The following is an 8,949-nucleotide window of genomic DNA, read 5'->3' as shown; positions in this document are numbered from 1 at the left end:
AATTTCCCAAAGGAAAGAAAGAAACAGGGCTGTAGCAAGAGCCTCTTTACCCCAATTGTTTGTTCATTTTCGACCTTTCCAAGATCGTGGCCCCACAACATACTTAACCTAGAACCTGGGAGGCTACCAGAGGAGAGGTTCACTGGAATCTAAGCACGGCAGCAGAGGGCACCTGGCTGCACAGTGACATGTGACTCTCCCACACACTAACAGGACCTGATGCTTGCCTTAATCACTCGTGCGGAAAGGCCCTAAGTTGCTGTAGGTATCATCTAGGGTCCCATCAGCTGACGGATGACTGCTCAAAATGAAGAGAATTTAAAGAAGGAACTGTTTACAGGGAGGAGGGCTAAGGGAACTCAGAAGCATGGGGAAGAACCAAGGGCCATAGAGGGAACTCATTAAAGCCCTAAGCCTCCAAGGGCAAGGGGATGGAGCTGTTACTGGAAGCCACAGAAGCGGGTCTGCTGGATGGGAGCTGAGCTGCGGGCTGGACCGGGGGTGGAGAATAAATATCTCCACCTCTTTCCCTTCCCATCCGCTGATCTGCTGCTGGTGCTTCCCACCGGCTGATCCAATCAGAAACCAGAAGATAAGATAACACTCAGCTGATGCAGCCTATAGACGTCAGCCTTTGAGAGCACAGAATGGGAAGGAAGGGTAGAGCCAACAAAATATCCAGCCCCTCCCCTCCTCTGGGTTACTCCTAGTGCCAGTAGTTCTAGAAATAACTGGATTTGACCAAGCTCTTTGCAGGGCTGGCAGCCGCAGAAAGTTTCCATCACTGACACTGGAACCCAGGCTCCAGGACAGCAATGGAAGGAAGCTCCGAGAGAAAAGGGAAAGGAAGGCAAGAGGAAGGGAGAAAAGGCGGCTTGGAGGTAAGAGAGGAGCAGCATGGAGGAAGCTCCCGGCTGTCAAAGTATCATCAGCTAAGCTCTGAGCCTTTGTTTAAAAATCGGTGTGCAAAGCTGTTTACCCACCTCGGGCACTTTCCACAGCCCCACATCTGTCATTATTTTGGATGAGCTCACGAAGCCATCCATGCTGCTCTTGGGCCCATTCTCAGTGATATTAAAGCATTTTTTAATTGCCACATTCTCTGCGGCAGAGAAAGCCGAATCTGAATGCAGCTTTGAAACCAACAGCAATCAGCAGAGGTCCATCAATAGCATTCAGCATTAAGCAGGTGGAACATTTGCCAAGGCTCCAAGGGCCCCTCCACACCTGAACGTTCTGCACGGTTCATTCTCTCCTGTTTGAATAATATTCGGAGCTGTTGACTCACAGTTTTGATTGACAGTTTTTCTCAGCTGCCAAAAGAATAACCAATTTTCTACCATAACTCTTTCCGAACGCAAATGGTACAGCTCCAATACAGCTCTTTACCCTGGTAAACATATTTTTTTTTTTTTAAGGAAAAAGTATCTGCTTCAAACCACTAATTATAATTTATTATAACAACACCTCCCGGGAAGCAGGCTTCTTACTATAATTAACTGCTGAGGAGTAGGATGGAGCAACTGTTTACTGAGTTTCAGTCGACTTGTTCAGAATTTGTCACCCCCTTGAGACATCTCACAGATCTAAATTCAAAATGTGGTGGAAGCGAATTGGCAGATTGGGATACCAAATTGTACAGTCTAAATATATGCAGTTTATTGTATGTTAACTCTATCTCAATAAAAGTTCTTTAAAAAAATGTTACGGAAGCACTGTCAACTTTACACTGAATATTTCTTAGTAATTTTTTCTGTCTCTTTTTTTAAAATAATTTTCTTTAGGTGATGCCATTTTCTCTCTTTGAGAGAGAAAGACTTTATCCTAAAATATGAATGTACTTCTGTCTTTTCCGTGGTGGTGAAATATGGCGGTTGGGCATCACAGGTAGTTCTCAAATGGCCAGTCCTGCTGGGTTGTAAGAATTTTGAAATGTGTAGATTTACTGGCATTACTTCAATCGAGTATCATAATGAAGAGAACTCTTTTTCATTTTATCTTGTTGTCACTGTCCTGAGGCTTGTACTGATTCTCAGTTTCCTCCTCTATAAAGTGGAGATGAGATTACACAGTCTACAAAATTGTTGTGAAGGTTGAGTGTAAGCTAAGCATTTGGCACAGAACTTGGCCTACAGTAAGCACCTCTGTTATTCTCTGCGCCAGGAAAACATGGCAATGACTGAAACAGGTGAGACAGTAAAGTATTTCTGCTCATGGCTGATGTCTGAGTCTATGATCAGAACTGCCTGCAAATGGACAGTCTCTAAGTGAGCCAGGCTTCTGAAATCCTCAATTCATAACACAGTCACCAGGACTAAATGGTTCTAAATTATTTGAGTTTCAAGCAGCTAGGGTGACAAGTAGTTTTTTCAGTCACCTTCCTGTGTAGCTGTTTCTGAATTTCCAAGCATTTGACACCATGGACTAAGGTTTATTTCCTCTAAATGAAGAGTTGGCTCCTGCCCTTCTCTAGTATAAATTCATGAGACTATTTACAAAGTTCAGATCATTCCTGGCAAGAAAGTTATTTCAAAATGATGTTTCGGGGCTTCCCTGGTAGTGCAATGGTTGGGAATCCAACTGCCAATGCAGGGGGCACGGGTTCAAGCCCTGGTCCAGGAGGATCTCACATGCCGCGGAGCAACCAAGCCTGTGTGCCACAACTACCGAGCCTGCACTCTAGAGCCCATGAGCCACAACTACTGAGCCCATGCTCTGCAACTACTGAAGCCTAGAGCCCGCACTCCACAGCAAAAGAGGCCACAACAATGAGAGACCCATGCAATGAAGGGTAGTCCCCACTCTCAACAGCTACAGAAGGTCTGCATGCAGCAACAAAGACTCAACACAGCCAATAAATTTTTAAAAAAAAGTTTAAAAAATGATGTTTCACATATAGTTATTGAGATGTCACTTCCAGCAACTCAGAAAGTTGTTATATAGAGTTCGAATTTGGTGACATCAAACAATATTAGAAGGACAGCACACAAACATTTCTGATGCACTTCCTTTTTTGCAGAATGGAATTAGTTTAATTACTTTGTAATGATAAAAGCAATATGTGGTTATTGCAAAGCACTAAAAACAAGAAAAGCATCATGCAATAAAGAGTTAACTCAGCAGGCTTGGGCTGCTCAAAGCCACACCTTCCCAAGATTTTCAGGACTTGCATTTTGCCCAGTTCTTGGAGATGGACCTTTGAGCCTCTGGAGTATCCTGCCTGAAGACACTGTCTTTGTACGCCTGGAGCTTTGGGCCACAACAGGTAGTTTACGCGAACAATGTGATTATGGTGAAAACTGTTTGTGCATGCCTGAGGCTTTAGGGCACACTGTATCAGTCTGACCTCCGGAATGTGGGGTCTGCATGCCCATGTGATAGACCCTTGGACACCAAGGCTCAGTGATCTTGCCCAGTTATGAGCTTCCTTGGTTGGTAACAGTGTACATGCGTTGTCACATGTTGTTGCTGGGAGAATTAAGCACTTTCTGTGTGACTCCACTGGATGAGAACAATTAAAAGCTTGTCCTAGTTGTTCCTGGATTCCATCCTATGTGCTTTTCCCTTTGCTGATTTTAGTATGTATCCTTTTGCTGTAATAAACTGTAACTGTGAGTATAACAGCTTTTCTGAGTCCTGTGAGGCCTACTAGTGAATTATCAAACATAATGTATGGTCTTGGGGATCCTCAAAGAAAATATTTTTAAAAATTAAAGTAATTCATTGTCTTCTAAAGATAACGTTTTCTTAAAAATACATGTGTATATACATATTTAGAGACTTTTTTCTATACATGCCAATATTTTGTTAGTGGATAATGGATCATTATATACTCTGTTTAGTAAACTTTTCTCATTTCATATAGAATGGACACATTTTCCTTTGCCCTTAAATACAGATATATTATTTGCACATCATTCTGTTGTATAGAATTTATGGTATGTTTATTTAATCAATCATGTACTGATAACCATTTGGGTTGTTTCCCTTTTTTGGGTATTATAAACAATGGTGCAATAAACATCTTTGTGGATAATATGTTTGCAAGTTTGTTTCATTATCTGGGATACAGGGACCTGAGATACAAAGATTTAAGAATTGTGGTGAGAATGACTTGAAGGAACTACCAAGATGAGTCAAAACAGGTTAAGTTTTCAGAATTCTAACCAGAGGATTTTTGACATCTAAAATGACTGGAATTAGGCTAGAGTCTGAAGAGATCCTCATTCATTAAATTCATGAAAACTTGTGTCTCCACCATTTTTCAACTATATCCATGTCATGAGCTCTTAGACCCTAAAAGAGGCATTCTTCATTGGTCCTAAGGACTTAGCCTACTGTTTTGCACTGAGATTTATTATATCCGCTTTCGCAAAAATGAGAATAGATATTCTTCTAACACCAAGCAGCTACAACATCAAGTATATCTGCCGCTGCCAGTGACTTAACTGCTTGACAGAATAAAACTTAATCTTTAGATAAAGATAATATAGCTCAGAGCCTTTACAATGTATCATTTACAATGTCCAGCATTCAGAAAAAATGACTAGAAAATATGATCCATAATCAAGAGGGAAAATAGTAAGTTAAGCAGACAAATGAATGACTCAGATATTCATATTACCAAACAAGAACTTAAATATAACTACTATAAATATATTAAAGAATTTACAGAAAAATATGTAAGATAGGTGAACACATGGGAAATTCTGAAAGAGAAGCTCTTAAAAAGAACCAAATAATTCTTTATAGAATTTGAAAATGCAATATCTTAATAAAGAATTCATTAGAGGGCTTAACTGAAGACTGAACACAGAAGAAATGATCAGGGAGATCAAAGATAGGTCAATAGAATGGATCCAAAATGAACTACACAGAGAAAAAATAATAATAACAATAAAAAGCAAGATCATCTGGGAACAGTATCAGTCTAATATGTATCCACGCAGTCCCAAGAGAAGGCAGAATGGGGAAGAAATACATTTAGAGATAGTAAATGAAATTTTTCAAAAACTGATGAAATACGTCAATCTACATACAAGAATCTAAGTGAATCCCAAGCAGGATGAATACAAAGGCACATGATAGTCAAACTTCAGAAAACTAAAGAGAAAGAGAAAAATCTTACAATAGCCCATGTGGGGAGAGGGACACATTACATTCAGAGGAACAACAATATCAATAATGACTAACTTCTCATCAGAAGCTATGGATGCCACAAGACAGTAGAATTATATTTTCAAAGTGCTGAAAGAAAATATTAGTCGACTTAGAACTCTATACCCAGTGAAAACATCCTTCAAAAATGAAGACAGAGGCTTTTTGGTGGGGCTAATGGTGGACTCTGGGAGAGCTCACACCAATGAGCACTTCCCAGAACCCCTGCCTCCAGTACCCCTGTCTCCTGAGACAAAGCGAGAGAGTAGCACAGACATATATATACTACCAACTGTAAAATAGATAGTCAGTGGGAAGTTGTTGTATAACAAAGGGAGTCCAACTCGAGGATGGAAGATGCCTTAGAGGACTGGGGTGGGGAGGGTGGGGGGGACTCGATGTGGGGGGGAGTCAAGGAAGGGAGGGAATATGGGGATATGTGTATAAAAACAGTTGATTGAACTTGGTGTATCCCCAAAATAATAATAAATAAATAAAATTTTTAAAAAAAGAAGACAAAATATAACATTTTTAGACAAATAAAAATAGAATTTATTACCAACAGAATTATACTGCAAAACAAAAAAATGCTAAAGGGAAATGATCCTGTAAAGACCTAGACCTGTAAGAAGAGTCCTAGAAATGGTGAAGATGTGGGTGAACATAACAGACTATTTTCAATGTTTCTTTGAAAAAGCAATGGAAGACAAGCTTATTCTAAAATGTGTACGGAAAGGCAAAGGGCCTAGAATAACCAGAACAGCTCTGACAAGAAGAATAAAGCAGGAGGAATGGACTTCCCTGGTGGTGCAGTGGTTAAGAATCCACCTGCCAATGCAGGGGACACAGGTTTGATCCCTGGTCCAGGAAGATCCCACATGCCACAGAGCAACTAAGCCAGTGTGCCACAACTACTGAGGCTGCACTCTAGAGCCTGAGAGCCACAACTACCGAGCCCACGTGCCTAGAGCCCGTGCTCTGCAAAGAGAAAAAAACCCAAGCGCACAGCAACAAAAGACCCAACACAGCCCCCCCAAAAAAAAAAAAAGAGAGAGAGAGAGAGAATAAAGTGGGAGGAATTTTTAGACTTACTATGCTATAGTTACCAAGACATTGTGGTACTGCTGGAGAAATGAACATGTAGATCAGTGACACAGAATATAGAGAATCCAGAAATAGACCCATACAAATATGCCCAACTAGTTTTTGATAAAAGGGATAAATGCAATTCAATGCAGAAAGGATAGTCTAGTCAGCAAAGGGTGCTGGAGTAATTGGCAAAAACAAAACAAACAAAAAAACTTTGATCTAAACCTCATATCTTATATAAAAAATTATTCATAATGAATCACAAACTTAAATGTAAAACTGTAAGACTTTTGGAAGAAAACATAGGAGAAGATATTGTTTTGTAAGATTTCTTTTTTGATGTGGACCATTTTTAAAGTCTTTATTGAATTTGTTACAATGTTGCTTCGGTTTTATATTTTGGTTTTTTGACCCTGAGGCACGTGGGATCTTAGCTCCCCGACCAGGGATCGAACCTGCAACCCCTGCATTTGAAGGCAAAGTCTTAAACTGGACCACCAGGGAAGTCCCAGGAGAAAATCTTTGAAACCTAATACTAAATTCAACATCATTAATGATTAGCCATGACACCAAAAGTATAATTCCTAAAAGAACATGTTGATAAATCAAACGTCAGCAAAATTAAAACCTTTTTCTATGAAAGACCCTAAGAGGATGAGAAGGCAAGCCCCAGACTGGAAGGAAATATCTGCAAACTACATATGTGACAAAGGACTTGTATCTAGAACATATAAAGAACTGAAACTCAACAGTAATAAAGCAAGCAATCCAGTGAAAAAATGAGCAAAAGACATTAACAGACATTTCACCAGAAAGGATTTATGGATGGCAAATAAACATAAGAAAAGTTGCTCAGCCGTTAGAGAGATGCAAATTAGAACCACAATGAAATATCACAACAAATCTATTAGGATGACTAAAATAAAAATAGCAAGTGCTGGTGAGGCTGTGAAGAAACTGGTTCTCTCATACATTGTTTTGGGGAATATATAATGGGACAATCAATCTGGAAAATAGTTTGGCAAGAAAACTAAATATATACTTATTATTTGACCCAGCACTCACACACTTGGACATTTATCCCAGAGAAATGAAAATTTATGCTCACACAAAAACCTGTATATGAATGTTCATAACGGCTTTATTCATAATAGCCAAAATATGGAAATAGCCCGAATGTCCTTCAATGGGTAAATGGATAAACAAACTATGGTATGGTGGAATACTACTCAGCAATAAAAAGGAGCAAACTACTGATATACGATACATATTGCAGGACCTCAGAGGCATTCATCTGAGTGAGAAAAGCCAATCTAAAAAGATTACATACTGTGTGACCCCATTTATACAACATTCTCAAAATGTCAGTATCATAGAGATGGAGAACACATTAATGGTTACCAGAGGACAGAGATTTAGGGAGGGAGGGCGGGGTGACTGTAAAGGCGTAGCACAAAGGAGTTTCTTGGTACTGATATCTTGATTACATAGTAAGACAAATCTACACATGTGGGAAAATTACATAGAACTTTACATACACACACATACAAACTCATTAGTGAAAACTGGTGAAATCTGAATAAGGCACGGTCAACAGTATTGTACCAATATCAATTTCCTGGTTTCAATATTACATAGGTAAAATGTTACCACTGGGGGAATACGGGTAAAGGATAGACAGGATTCTCTGTATTACTTTTGCAACTTCATGTGAGTCTACAACTATTTCAAAAGCAAAAGATTTTGGAAAACTATTGACTGTTTAAAGTAAAAGCAGAAAAACAATGTATGGATGGGTTTATAACAAATATAGAAGTAAAATATACAACAAAAAACAGTACAAAGCAAGAAGTGGAGTTAAATACAGTTGTAAGAGCTCATGTTGTTTGTGTAGTGGTATCACTGAATCCAAGGTCAGTTGTGATAACTTAAGGCTGCATACTATTACCGCTCGAACAGCCACTAAATTAACTCTCTCTCTATCAATCAGTATAGCTAAAAAGCAAATAAAAGAGACAAAATGGAATACCAAAAAGTGCTTGATTAATTCAAGAGAAAGCATGAAACAAGGAGCAAAGAACAGATGGGACAAATAGAAAATAGGAACAAAATGGTTTAACCCAACCATATCAGTAATTATAGTAACTGTAAATGAACTAGACACGCCAATAAAAAATCATTTGGATTTTTAAAAAAAGATTCAACTATGTTATTTACAAGAGGTACATATTAAATATAAGGACATAGGTTGAAAGATACATGCTACACAAATGCTAATTAGAACACAGCTGGTGCAGTTATGTTAATAAGTACACTTCAAGACAAGGATTATCACCAGTGAAAGAGGAATACTTCATAATGATAAAAGGATCAGTTTCACAGGACATAACAATCTTAAATGTATGCACCCAACAGCAAGCTTTCACATACAAATAGCTAAAGGAAAAATGATAGAACCGAACAAATCCTTCATCTTACCTGGACATTTCAACACTCTTCTCCCAGTAATCTTTAGAATAAGCAGATAGAAATATTAGTAAAGATACAAAAAAAAAATATGAACAACACTATCCACCAAGCTTTCCTAATTGGCATTTATAGAGCACCCCACCCAACAACTGCAGAATACACACATTCTTTTCAAGTGCACATATTTACCAATAGAAACTATTTATCGGGCCATTAAACAAGTCAATAAATTTC

This window comes from Hippopotamus amphibius, chromosome 11 (assembly GCF_030028045.1).
Source record: "Hippopotamus amphibius kiboko isolate mHipAmp2 chromosome 11, mHipAmp2.hap2, whole genome shotgun sequence".
Classification (NCBI taxonomy): domain Eukaryota; kingdom Metazoa; phylum Chordata; class Mammalia; order Artiodactyla; family Hippopotamidae; genus Hippopotamus; species Hippopotamus amphibius.
The sequence above is the reverse complement of the archived record's forward strand: the minus strand, read 5'-3'. Positions refer to the sequence as shown.